This window comes from Chiloscyllium punctatum, chromosome 17 (assembly GCF_047496795.1).
Source record: "Chiloscyllium punctatum isolate Juve2018m chromosome 17, sChiPun1.3, whole genome shotgun sequence".
NCBI lineage: Eukaryota > Metazoa > Chordata > Chondrichthyes > Orectolobiformes > Hemiscylliidae > Chiloscyllium > Chiloscyllium punctatum.
In genome coordinates, this window is record NC_092755.1 from 60,930,634 (window position 1) to 60,944,718 (window position 14,085).

The window sequence follows — 14,085 nt, forward strand, 5'->3', positions numbered from 1 at the left end:
GGATATTATGTTATATAAATGTAGGAACTCAATTGTGTCACTGTCACGATTTACTTGAACAGAATACAATCTGCTGATCAAAAAGGCAAAGTACCAAACAGAGAAACCTGGCAGATCTGGCAGCATCTGTAAAGAGAGAAAGAGAGTTAATGTTTCAAGTCCAATATGACTCTTCTTGTGGACTCGAACAAGAACCCTCTTTCTCTGCTGCCAAACATCCTGAGTTTCTCTGGCAGTCTCTGTATTGGTTTCAGAGTTCCAGTATTTGTAATATTTTGCTTTAAAACAAAGAAACCATCTTTCTTGAGCGCAATTCATTACTTTCCCTTTGGAAAGGTAATATTGTGCATGTTGTTGCACAGCAATATATATATACATTGCTTTGACATTGCAAAATTGCATGGTACACTGACATAAAGGACGCAGGACGTATGAAGCCAGTTGTGACCTGCAAGATGGTGAACTGATACAGTAGGTTGTGAAAACAGTGCATGGCGATGTGGATATCTGAATTATCCATTTTCTTGGGCCCCAGTTTTGTGCCGTGAATATTTGTCACAGAGTAACTCAGTGAGAATAAGACATCTTTGACTGAACTTCAATCAGAGGGAGAGGCTGAATAGGCTAGGACTATTTTCCATACAGCATTGGAGGCTGAGGAGTGACCTTATAGAGGTTTATAAAATCATGAGGGGCATGGCTAAATAGCCAAGGTCTTTTTCCCAGGATAGCGAATTGAATTAGCTTTATTGTCACATGCACTCAAATGAAAATAGTGAAGGGTTTGCAATATTGCCAATTATGGCACCATCTTAGGTATAACGTACCTAGGTACAGATACTTAAGTATTTGGTACAGATTTGAAAGAATAATAAATAAAACTCTACCATGAGAATGAAAATTTTTTAGAAAGTACTCAAATTACAGTCCTTTACACCAAGTCCATGCCACTACCTATCTTCCAGCCACTGGGCCAAGGGTCTCCAGACCATGCTGGGCTTCAGCACTCAATGCGTCACCTCTAGTCTGGGTCTCGCCTCTGGGACTTGCCTCCCTGTGTTAGCCTCTTGATGAGTTAAAAAAATAAAAAGTTTTTAAAAATCTGCATTTTAAGAAAGGTCATAAGGACAAGCCAGGGAACTACAGGCCAGTGAGTCTGACGTCGGTGGTGGGCAAGTTGTTGGAGGGAATCCTGACAGACAGGAGGTACATGTATTTGGAAAGGCAAGGACTGATTAGGGATAGTCAACATGGCTTTGTGCATGGGAAATCATGTCTCACAAACTTGATTGGGTTTTTGGAAGAAGTAACAAAGAGGATTGATGAGGACAGAGCAGTGGATGTGATCTATATGGACTTCAGTAAGACGTTCGACAAGGTTCCCCATGGGAGACTGTTTAGCAAGGTTAAATCTCATGGAATAAAGGGAGAACTAGCCATTTGGATACAGACCTGGCTGAAAGGTAGAAGACAGAGGGTGGTGGTGGAGGGTTGATTTTCAGATTGGAGGCCTGTGACCAGTGGAGTGCCACAAGGATCGGTGCTGGGTCCACTACTTTTTGTCATTTATATAAATGATTTGGATGCGAGCATAAGAGGTACAGTTAGTAAGTTTGCAGATGACACCAAAATTGGAGGTGTAGTGGACAGTGAAGAGGGTTACCTCAGATTACAATAGGATCTTGATCAGATGAGCCAATGGGCTGGGGAGTGGCAGATGGGGTTTAATTCAGATAAATACATGGTGCTGCATTTTGGGAAAGCAAATCTTAGTAGGGAATATACACTGAATGGTAAGTTCCTAGGGAGTGTTGCTGAATAAAGAGACCTTGGAGTGCAGGTTCATCGCTCCTTGAAAGTAGAGTTGCAGGTAGATAGGATGGTGAAGAAGGTGTTTGGTATGCTTTCCTTTATTGGTCAGAGTATTGAGTACAGGAGTTGGGAGGTCATATTGCAGCTGTACAGGACATTGGTTAGGCCACTGTTGGAGTATTGCGTGCAATTCTGGTCTTCTTCCTAGGAAAGAAGTTGTGAAACTTGAAAGGGTTCAGAAAAGATTTACAAGGATGTTGCCAGGGTTGGAGGATTTGAGCTTTAGGGAGAGTTTGAATCAGCTGGGGCTGTTTTCCCTGGAACGTCGGAGGCTGAGGGGTGACCTTATAGAGGTTTATAAAATCATGACGGGCACAAAAAGGATAAATAAACAATGTCTTTTCCCTGGGGTGGGGGAGTCCAGAACGAGAGGGCATAGGTTTAGGGTGAGAGGGGAAAGATATAAAAGAGACCTAAGGGGCAACTTTTTCATGCAGAGGGTGGTATGTGTATGGAATGAGCTGCCAGAGGAAGTGGTTGAGGCTGGTACAATTGCAACACTTAAAAGACACCTGGATGGGTGTATGAATAGGAAAGGTTTCGACGGATATGGGTCAGGTGCTGGCAGGTGGGACTAGATTGGGTTGGAATGTCTGGTCAGCATGGACGGGTTGGACCGAAGGGTCTGTTTCCGTACTGTACATCTCTGTGACTTTAAAAGAGAAAATGGGTGGAGCAGAGGAGCTCCAATGGGGCTAGAGGGCATAGATTTAAGGTGAGAAGGGAAATATTTAAACGGGACCTAAGGGGAAATTTTTTCACACAGAGGGTGTTGTGTGTATGGAATGAGCTGTCACAGGAAGTGGTGGAGGCTGGTGCAATTGTAACATTTAAAAGGCAACTGGATGGGTACAAGAAAAGGAAGGGTTTAGAGGGATACAGGCCTAGTGCTGGCATATGGGATGAGATTTGGTTAGGATATCTGGATGAGTTGGACCGAAGGGTCTGTTTCCCTGCTTATGACTCTATGACTCTATGAGATCTGGATGAAATTATGAAAATTCGGGACAAGGTAACCTTCCTGTCTTCCCAACCTAACTGAGGAGAAAATAAATAATAAAACTGAATTAATATTCACAATCTATTGACGTATGAGTAGCCTTAGCCTAGTTCCTGGTGGATATGGACCAAAATATAAACCCATTGCTAATTTGTCAAAATTGGCATCCATTGTCGAATTCACAGAATTACTTTAATGAAAATGGAAAAATGTCATGTATGGTAAAGGTAATCTTCTGTGATTGGACAAAGGTATTTTATTTGGCTGAACAGAGGGAATCTCTTTCTTTACCTAGCTTTGTCTGGCCTAGTCCAACACAGGCATCTCCACATTATATCTATCTACCAGTGTCGTTGTTGGCCCATATATACCTCATGTTGCAACTCGGCATAACCTTGGGAGCCTTCAATATTGACTTCAGACTCCGGGAGGTCTCATGTTTTAAAACCGAGCAAGGAGGATCTCTTTGCTTCATATTCCTCTTTGGACTTTTGTTGCCAATGACTTACTTATATTGATGACAGTGATTTAACGTTTGAGTACAACGGCATAATATTTTATGGTTTCAGAGTAGTAGTTTGTGTATGGAGCGAGATTTATATTTCTCAAGTCTTCTGCCCTGGGCCAAAGTTGTAACTGTATGGTTTGCATGCCTAGTCCCTTGCTTCTGGTACATTTCCAAGGTGACCTCCCCATTCTTCCTAAATATTTCCGAGCATCCCTCATCCCAGGTTTCTGATCATTCTTAGGTGTCTCTTGAGATCTTCTCCTCGTCTTCAACAATGAGAATGATCCAAACTCATGAGGATATATCCCTTAAACCTGAATCACAGAAATAGTCATACATTAATTAACTACCATACCCGATATTCTATATAATCACAAGCCTGGTTAGTTCCACCTTCAGATCTTGGGATTCCTTTATCAACTTGAGCACAAATGTTTTATGCCCTTTGTTTATGATTTCATGGTGACGATAATGCAGAAGATATTTTGATAATAATGAGCATTCCTTAACAATAATGAGTGTTCTAACCATCTCAAAGTTTTAGTGCAAGAAAATCAGTGAAAGGTATTTATTATTGATTACATTTCAACAGTTATGTAAGTTGTGTATACCAACATGCAAAACAAATTAAACCAAGGCAACGCTGAGTTCCCTTGTTTCATCCTCATGATAGTAATTGTGTTTTTGCAACACCATTGCAACTACAGGTGCACCCAGATTCTTGGGGCAGCAGAAAACATAATTTTATTTGTGCTCAAAGAAAGGTTTTAGAGAAATACATAGCATTATTTAAATCTTGCAATGTCTTAATCCCTCAAAATACCTTCAAAAGCCCATATTCCTCCAACACCTTAAGTGTAAAGTCTAGGCTCCTTCACTTTTAACAACTCTTGGAGTAAACACTTAGGGAAGAAGTTTTCAAGTCTTCAAAGTCTATCTCAGTGTATCTTAATGGTAGCACATTGGTCAGGTTGGCCAAATCCTGAAGGTAGATTACACTTGTAGCATGTAAGTGTGACGTAATGATCATCTGAAGCAAGATAAAGCCCAGACAGCTCCCCAATCTTTAGCAATGTTGTATAGGTCATTCTGCTATAACACACATTTCATTAACATGAATTTGCTTTAACACGACTGATGAATCGGGGACACTGTTTCTATAACACAAAGTTTTAAATTATGAATTGGTTATATTGCAATTTCAGCCCCATTAGTTTAAGTGATGCTGCTATTATGTGATTTTCTTATAACATGGGATTGCACAAAAATAGAACTATCGCATTATAGCAGAACTGACTGTATGTGTGTACTCTGCCTTTAAGGATGTTTACCTTTAAGGATGCCATGTATTATGCATATACAACATTGTGACTGTCTTTCAATGAATCTGCTGTAGGTGTGCAAGTTGCACACACAGTAATCAGTTGCACACACAGTAATCAATGCCTGCTTAATGATTTGAAATGTGTTCTACTATTTCAGATAAACTTACACATAGAGTTAGTCAATCCTCGATGAGCGATTTACTACTTGACCAATACTATCACTGAATCTCCCAGTGTTACGACACAGAAGTCAACCCTTCTGTTAATTAAATTAAACACCCAGAAAAGCTCAGCTCACCTCATAATCTGTTAAAGTGTGAGTGACAGAGAACTCTCAAATTCTACTACTTAAAGAAAATAATATCAATTTATTATTTAACTCTAAAAGTGAACATAAAACAACAATTATTCACAACTCGAAGCCCCCCTTTCTCTTAACTGCTTATTACCTGCCTCCAACTTTATAACAATATACTGTTCCACAAAACACTTACTAAAATTACATCAACTTAATTTCAAAACCACACAGTGGTTGCCATCTTTGGTGTTTTCCTTCTTCCATCTGAAGATCTCCCTGGGTTGTCTCTTTTCTTTTACTGCAAGATGTTTCATATAAAAAAGTCCCTTTGATAGAGAGTGTTTCAAGGTCTTGGGCCTCTCTCTCGATGTCAAAATGCCAGCCTTTTTTATATCCCCATCATTGGATCGTCTCATTTATTCGATGTTGGCAAAACAATAAATTCAAAATTGATTGGGTTTTAGTATCCTGGGGCATAATTTAAACTGATTGGTTAAATTTGAATTGTTGTCAAAACAGCAACCAACTTAGGTAACTATTTCACAGCCAAATGTTACATATTTTCAATTTTCCAGCACACTCTAAGGGTCTGTTTCCATGTTGTACATCTCTATGACTCTATGACTCTCAGTGGAGAGCAGCATTCACTCTCTCTTAAAGGTACAGGACATGCCTTCAACTTCATAACACCAGCATTAACTTCTTTGGAGTGGGCATGAGAGGATTTCATCACTAGACAAGGGGTACCATAAACTAGAGATGATTCTACTAGGCTAATAAACCTGAACATATGGTAGAGAGCTTTAACCTTTTGTCCTACTTGCAGTGAGCTGGCCAGTAATTTGTTCGTAACCTGAAAGAAAATATTAGCTCAGACTGAGTCACAGATTCTTGGGGCAACAGCATAGATTGAAGTTTTGCATCAAGATCCCATTTAAGTCCTGACACGTAAACATGTTCAGAAGATCATTCATGACGTTTGAATTTCTGATAATTAGATTAGATTATTTACAGTGTGGAAACAGGCCCTTCGGCCCAACAAGCCCACACCGACCTGCCGAAGTGCAACCCACCCAGACCCATTCCCCTATATTTACCCCTTCAGCTAACACTACAGGCAATTTAGCCTGGCCAATTCACCTGACCTGCATATTTTTGGACTGTGGGAGGAAACTCACACAGACACGGGGAGAATGTGCAAACTCCACACAGTCAGTCGCCTGAGGTGGGAATTGAACCCGGGTCTCTGGCGCTGTGAGGCAACAGTGCTAACCACTGAGCCACCGTGCCGCCCAAATGCTTCTTTAAGTGCCTGAATGTGTATAATTTTTATAACAGCACCAATTTATCAGAATATAACAGCAAAGACTTCAGTTGCATGCTATGAGGAAAAATGACAGTTTCTTAGACATTTTCTTACACCAGCAAGGCGAGGCAGATGCTATCTCAGAGAATGTGTGAAGGTGGGTGGTTTTGTTTTGAAACCTAACCATTGTTCCAATGATCCATAACTCTGCTGAATATTTAATGATGAAGGAATTGCTTTTTTCAACATTTCCATGCAAGTTAAAATGCCTCATGTAGTTTGGTATATTTAAGTTTTAAAAGTCCCTTTAAGATAATATTTATCTTTAGAGGTTTTTGCAAAAGTGATATATGTGACAAGTGAGTCTGCAACATTTTATAATTCACTGTTACAAGTCTGTTTATGTAAATGGATTTTAGCATGCTTTGCAAAAGTGCAACATGTTAAAAATAGCATATGCAAGCCACTTGTAAACCGATGTGAGCTAACATAGTGTCATAGAGTCATAGAGAAAACTTGAACAGGTATTCCATAATCTATTGTGAAATCTTCGACAACTCTTAAATGGGGCAGCACAGCAGCACAGTGGTTAGCACTGATGCCTCATAGCGCCAGAGACCCAGGTTCTATTCCCGCCTCGGGCAACTGTCTGTGTGGAGTTTGCACAATCTCCCCATTTCTGCGTGGGTTTCCTCTGGTTTCCTCCCACAGTTCAAAGATATGCAGGTTAGGTGAATTGGCCATGCTAAATTGCCCATAGTGCTAAGTGGATTAGTCAGGGGTAAGTATAGGGGGGTGGGTTTCTCAGAGGATCGGTGTGGACTTGTTGGGCCGAAGGGCCTGTTTCCACACTGTCGGTAATCTAATCTAATATAAGTTCACCCATGGCACCTTTGCGTACTGTAACAGTACTCCTTATACTATAATTGAATGACACAATGCAAAGGAGAGTCTGGCATTATTTGCACTTGCAGAGGAAGATCACTACCACTCCAGAGGGTGTACAGGTAAGTGATGTTCTATGAAATGATGTGAAAGGGAATATGTGTCAGATGACTGTGCTTCAATGAGGAATGGAAGGGAGTTCAAGAATGTGGTTCGTCAACAACTTCCCAAAAGCAATTTGGGAGGAACAATAGCTGCTAACTTTGCCAGTGATGCCAACATCCTGTCAAAAAAAAATGAGCAAGATCTGTAAATGGACCAGCTACATCAATGCTTTTGCAACAAGGGCATGTTAATTATCAAGTACTCAGTGCTGGATAGCTCACGTACTGACCCCCTAAATCATTCCTAAAATCTGCAGGCCACATTTCAAGAGAGGGACGGATTACCTTCACTTGCCCAGATGAGTGGAGCTGCAACAATACTCGAGAAATTCAAACTGATGCAGGACGAAACATTGTACGTAATGAGTGCTATTGTGAACAGATCCGATGGACACTAGCTACAACACTGGGTGACACTGACCCCTAACATCACACACCGTCTTATTTTGGCCGATCCTTCATTGCCTCTGCACTGCCTTAGAATTCACTGAGAATACTTCCATCGCAAGGACTTGCAATAGCTTTTAGACATCGCATTGCAGAAGAGCTGTGATCACGCTATAGGCAGCGCTGAACCAAATTAATGAGAATTTTGCCAGCGATGGAGAGTATTTATTCTGAGAGAAAGACGAGATAAGCTGGATGTGCTTTCCTTGGAATAGAAGGAGCTGTGGTGAGATTTACCAAAGATATATTAAATTATAAGGAGCCTAGATAGAGTGGATAGAAAGGACCAAAGAGGCCAAAAGCCAGGAGGCACAGGTTTAAAGTAATTGTTTGAAGATATAGGTGGAAAGATGAGGAGTAATGGTTTCATCTAGAAGGTCATAGTTGGTTCAAACTCACAGCCTGAATGGTGGTCAAGGCAAAAAACCTGAGTGTAGTTTGAAAATGCTTACATTTGTACTTGAGGTGTCTAGAGGGCTCTGGACCAAGGGCTGGATTTTGAAAAGGGACCAGAAGTCATTTAAGGTTAGCATGCACACATTGGACGGATCAATTTCCTTTTGAGCTGTTAACATTTCTGTTAGAAGATACACCATCTTCTTTTGTATAATGTATTCTTAACTGCTTCATCCCGACTTCCCCCTAAAAATATTGCACTTCCCTCTCCTTGAACAGAACCTAATTAACTATGCTCAATTGTTTACCTTGATATTTCTAAACATCCGAAGCCATTAGGATAGTCATTAACAAATTTATGAAATATTTATGACTCAGTTTTATAGCTGGTTTGCTTTTTCCTGTATTTATGGTATCTTTCTAGAAGAAACAAAAAAACTGATTTGATGGAGTTACCTTGAATGATATTTAATAACAGTTATTTTGTAACTTTCACCTTTGGCTGCTTTATAAACATTGCAACCTGTGTTCAATGAGCCTCATAAAAGCTTATAGTGAATGCAAATTGAGACTTACTCCTTTTATCTCTTGGATGCTGTCTGTTGCATTGTCTAGCCTCTCGCTTTGGAAAAGAAAAGTACCAGATGAGGAGAGAGTGCAGTATTTTCCATCTGAAAAAATGTCTTAAAATGTCAATCTAAAGCAACTGAATACTATCATTATGCTGTCCCTCTAAGACATAAAAGTGGCTCAAAGGCTTTTTACATGTAAATTGCATGCATTTTGATGCGGAATGTGATCTTTCACTGCTTAAAATCAACAGCTCAATTTATTTTCCTCAGAGCCAGGCAAAACAAATCTTGTGATACCATCCTGGAAGAAAGCATGCTGTCCTGATGAAGGGCTTTTGCCCGAAACGTCGATTTTGCTGCTACTTGGATGCTGCCTGAACTACTGTGCTCTTCCAGCACCACTAATCCAGAATCTGGTTTCCAGCATCTGCAGTTATTGTTTTTACCTCTGTCCTTACTCAGTCTACCCTTCAGGTCTGTCCAGTCCCAAATCAGGTGGTTGGCTATTGTGCATTTCCTTAAATGACCCAGAAAATCTTAGTGATAAGGAGGGACTGAATATGCTGGGACTTCTAACCCTGGAGCGTGGAATGCTGAGGGGTGACCTTATATAGGTTTATAAAATCATTCGGGGCACCTGAGCTGCACAAGGGGAAGCAAGTCCTGGAACAACGCGAGGGGAAGTGAGTCCCAGAGCAGCGCGAGGGGAATTGAGTCCCAGAGCAGCGTGAGGGGAAGTGAGTCCTGGAACAGTGGAATTTCCCTTTGTGCAGCTGGGTGCCAGTGCAGAGCGGACTAGAGTCTGGAATGGAGCAGGACAGTTGTTGGACTGGGGTCTGGCGCAGGTAGTCAGACCACGTGCTGAGCTGCTGCTATTTGAAATTCTTTACCGCACTGTTATGTCAATCCTTTAACTATATTCTAATTATCTTACTTCTAACTTATTTTTTAGACACTGTAAGTAATGTTCCCACTTTTCCTTTTATTCCTCTTTTGTATCTAGGTACTTGTTCCTAAGATGGTGCCATTAGAAGGCAGCCATTGTAAAAACTTTTCACTGTACTTCTGTACTGGAGTACACGTGACACTGAAGGATATTCTTTTACAGGTACATGAACAGGAAAGGTTTAGAGGGATATGGACATAATGCAGGCAAATGAGACTGGTTAGGTTTGGGATACCTGGTCAGCATGAACGAGTTGGGCCAAACTGTCTGTTTCCATGCTGTACAATTCTCTGAGCCACTGCAGATATGCACTAAAATGATGCCAGAACACCATTGCCTTTTCAATGGAATTTGGATAATTACTGTTCATTTTGCAGGAGGCACTCAACGTGATAAGAATGAATAGAAAATGGTGAACGGGGTCATGTGACACATTGATAGTGCCCCTACCTCTGGGTCAGAATGCCAAGGTTCAAGATCCACCTACTCCAGAGATGGGCCATAACATCTCTAAAGAGGTTGTTTAAACCAATTCAGGGAAAAACTGAATGGCGTTGAAGGATTTTATGTTATGTTGTTATCAACTGATATTTGAGCCCAACATGCTTAAGGGTGAAAGGAAGTGGGTTTATAAATGTGATTATTTAGCCACCAAAGAATTCAGTTATGCTGTTAGGGTGATCTCAACTTCTATAAATGACAAAATGCAAGCATATAAGTTCAGCAGGTAATAGGAAAGGCAAAAGGAAAGTTGCCCTCTATTCCAAAGGGCATAGAATACAAATTAGGAAGATCTTGCTCAAACTCTACATGGTACACGTAAGATCATAACTGGAAACTGTGAGCAGCTTTCTGCCCCTTATATAAGGAAAGATAAACTGGCATTTGAGGCAGTCCAGAGAAGGTTCACTCGGCTGATATTAGGTATTGGGGGGTGGGGGGCGGGGGGAGGGCGCTGGCGTAGGAGGGGTTGAGTTGATTGGGTCTGTATTCCATTGAAGGTAGAGGAATGATGGGTGACCTTGTTGATAGATAGAAGATTCATAGAAGACTTCACAACTAATCTTGGAGGAACTGTTGGGTGAAGTTCACAGCACAGAATCAGATAATTAATTGTTGTTTTAAGTCTGTCCAAGAGAAAGGCTGCAGTAATGGGTACAGTGGATTCTTTCTTGATTATATGTTTTTAGAGATAAAACTCTTGATTAAACTTAAAATATAAGCCATAGCTATTAATTTAACCTGGGGAAGTGTTTGCAGAGGAATAAGACGCTGTTATTTTCTGGGTCTGTAGATTATGAAGGAGCAAAAATGGCCTTTGCAGTGAGATGTACTTCTTGTCAGATGTGGGAGTTTAAAGAGAGTTTAAGGGTTACTGCGGATTATATCTGCCATAAATGCTGTTGGATGCGAATCTTATCAGATCGAGTGGATCAGTTGGAGAGACAGATAGAAGCAATGAGGAATTTGCAACAGCAATAGTATGTGATGGATGGCAGTTATAGGAAGGGGGGGAAAGTCTCAGATACAGTCACATAGATGGGTTAACTCCAGGAAGGGTAAGAGAGGTAGGCAGCTAGTGCAGGAGTCTTTTGTGGATGTACCCATTTCAAACAGGTATGCTGTTTTGGAATATGTAGGGGGTGATGGATCCTCAGGGGAATGTAGCATGAACAGCCAAGTTTCTGGTATTGAGACTGGCTCTAATACAATGAGGGGTACGTCGTCTTCCAAGAGATCAATTGTGTTAGGGGATTCTGTAGTCAGAGGTACAGATAGATGTTTCTGTGGCCAGCAGAGAAAAAGCAGAATGGTGTGTTGTTTCCCTGGTGCCAGGATCAAGGATGTCTCAGAGAGGGTGCAGAATGTACTCACGGGGGAGAAGGGCCAGCAAGAGGTCAATGTCCACATTGGAACCAATGACATTGGAAGGGAAAAGGTTGAGACTCTGAAGGGAGATTAGAGAGTTAGGCAGAAATTTAAAAAGGAGGCCCTCAAGGGTAGTAGTATCTGGATTACTCCCAGAACTACGAGCTAGTGAGGGCAGGAATAGGAGGATAGAGCAGATGAATGCATGGCTGAGGAGCTGGTGTATGGGAGAAGGATTCACATTTTTAGATCATTGGAATCTCTTTTGGGGTAGAAGTGACCTGTACAAGAAGGACGGATTGCACCTAAATTGGAAGGGGACTAATATACTGGCAGGGAAATTTGCTAGAACTGTTTGGGGGGATTTAAACTAGTAAGATGGGGGGGAGGGGTGGGGGTGGGGACCCAGGGAGATAGTGAGGAAAGAGATCGATCTGACACGGGTACAGCTGAGAACAGAAGTGAGTCAAACAGTCAGGGCAGGCAGGGACAAGGTAGGACTAATAAATGAAACTGCATTTATTTCAATGCAAGGGGCCTAACAGGGAAGGCAGATGAACTCAGAGTATGGTTAGGAACATGGGACTGGGATATCATAGCAACTACAGAAACATGGCTCAGGGATGGGCAGGACTGGCAGCTGAATGTTCCAGGCTACAAATGCTACAGGAAGGATAGAAAGGGAGGCAAAAGAGGAGGGGGAGTGGCATTTTTGATAAGGGATAGTATTACAGCTGTGCTAAGGGAGGATATTCCCGGAAATACATCCGGGGAGGTTATTTGGGTGGAACTGAGAAATAAGAAAGAGATGATCACCTTATTGGGATTGTATTATAAACCCCTCAATAGTCAGAGGGAAATTGAGAAACAAACTTGTAAGGAGATCTCAGCTATCTGTAAGAATAATAGGGTAGTTATGGTAGGGGGTTTTAACTTTCCAAATATCGATTGGGACAGCCATAGTGTCAAAGATTTAGATGGAGAGGAAATTCTTAAGTGTGTACAAGACAATTTTCTGATTCAGTATGTGGATGTACCTACTCTTGGGAAATAAGGCAGGGCAGGTGACTGAGGTGTCAGTGGGGGGGCACTTTGGGGGCAGTGACCATAATTCTATTCATTTTAAAATAGTGATGAAAAAGTATAGACCAGATCTAAAAGTTGAAGTTCTAAATTGGAGAAAGGCCAATTTTGATGGTATTAGGCAAGAACTTTCAAAAGCTGATTGGAGGTAGATGTTTGCAGGTAAAGGGAAGGCTAGAAAATGTGAAGCCTTCAGAAATTAGATAACAAGAATCCAGAGAAAGTATATTCCTGTCAGGGTGAAAGGGAAGGCTGGTAGGTATCGGGAATGCTGGATGACTAAAGAAATTGAGTGTTTGGTTAAGAAAAAGAAGGAAGCATGTGTCAGGTACAGACAGGATAGATCGAGTGAATCCTTAGAAGAGTATAAAGAAAGTAGGAGTATACTTAAGAGGGAAATCAGGAGGGCAAAACGGGGACATGAGATAGCTTCGGCAAATAGAATTAAGGAGAATCCAAAGGGTTTTTACAAATATGTTAAGGACAAAAGGGTAACTAGGGAGAGAATAGGGCCCCTCAAAGATCAGCAAGGCGGCCTTTGTGTGGAGCCACAAAAAATGGGGGAGATACTAAATGAATATTTTGAATCAGTATTTACTGTGGAAAAGGATATGGAAGATATAGACTGTAGGGAAATCGATGGTGACATCTTGCAAAATGTCCAGATTACAGAGGAGGAAGTGCTGGATGTCTTGAGACAGTTAAAGGTGGATAAATCCCCAGGACCTGATCAGGTGTACCCAAGAACCCTGTGGGAAGCAAGAGAAGTGATTGCTGGGTCTCTTGCTGAGATATTTGTATCATCGATAGTCACAGGTGAGGTGCCGGAAGACTGGAGGTTGGCAAACGTGATGCTACTGTTTAAGAAGGGCGGTAAGGACAAGCCAGGGAACTATAGACCGGTGAGCCTGACCTCAGTGGTGGGCAAGTTGTTGGAGGGAATCCTAAGCGAAAGGATGTACATGTATTTGGAAAGGCAAGGACTGAGTCGGGATAGTCAACATGGCTTTGTATGTGGGAAATCATGTCTCACAAACTTGATTGAGTTTTTTGAAGAAGTAACAAAGAAGATTGATGAGGGCAGAGCAGTGGATGTGATCTATACAGACTTCAGTAAGGCGTTTGACAAGGTTCCCCTTGGGAGACTGATTAGCAAGTTTTGATCTCATGGAATACAGGGAGAACTAGCCATTTGGATACAGAACTGGCTCAAAGTTAGAAGGCAGAGGGTGGTGGTGGAGGGTTGTTTTTCAGACTGGAGGCCTGTGACCAGTGGAGTGCCACAAGGATCAGTGCTGGGCCCTCTACTTTTTGTCATTTACATAAATGATTTGGATGCGAACATAAGAGGTACAGTTAATAAGTTTGCAGATGACACCAAAATTGGAGGTGTAGTGGACAATGAAGAGGGTTA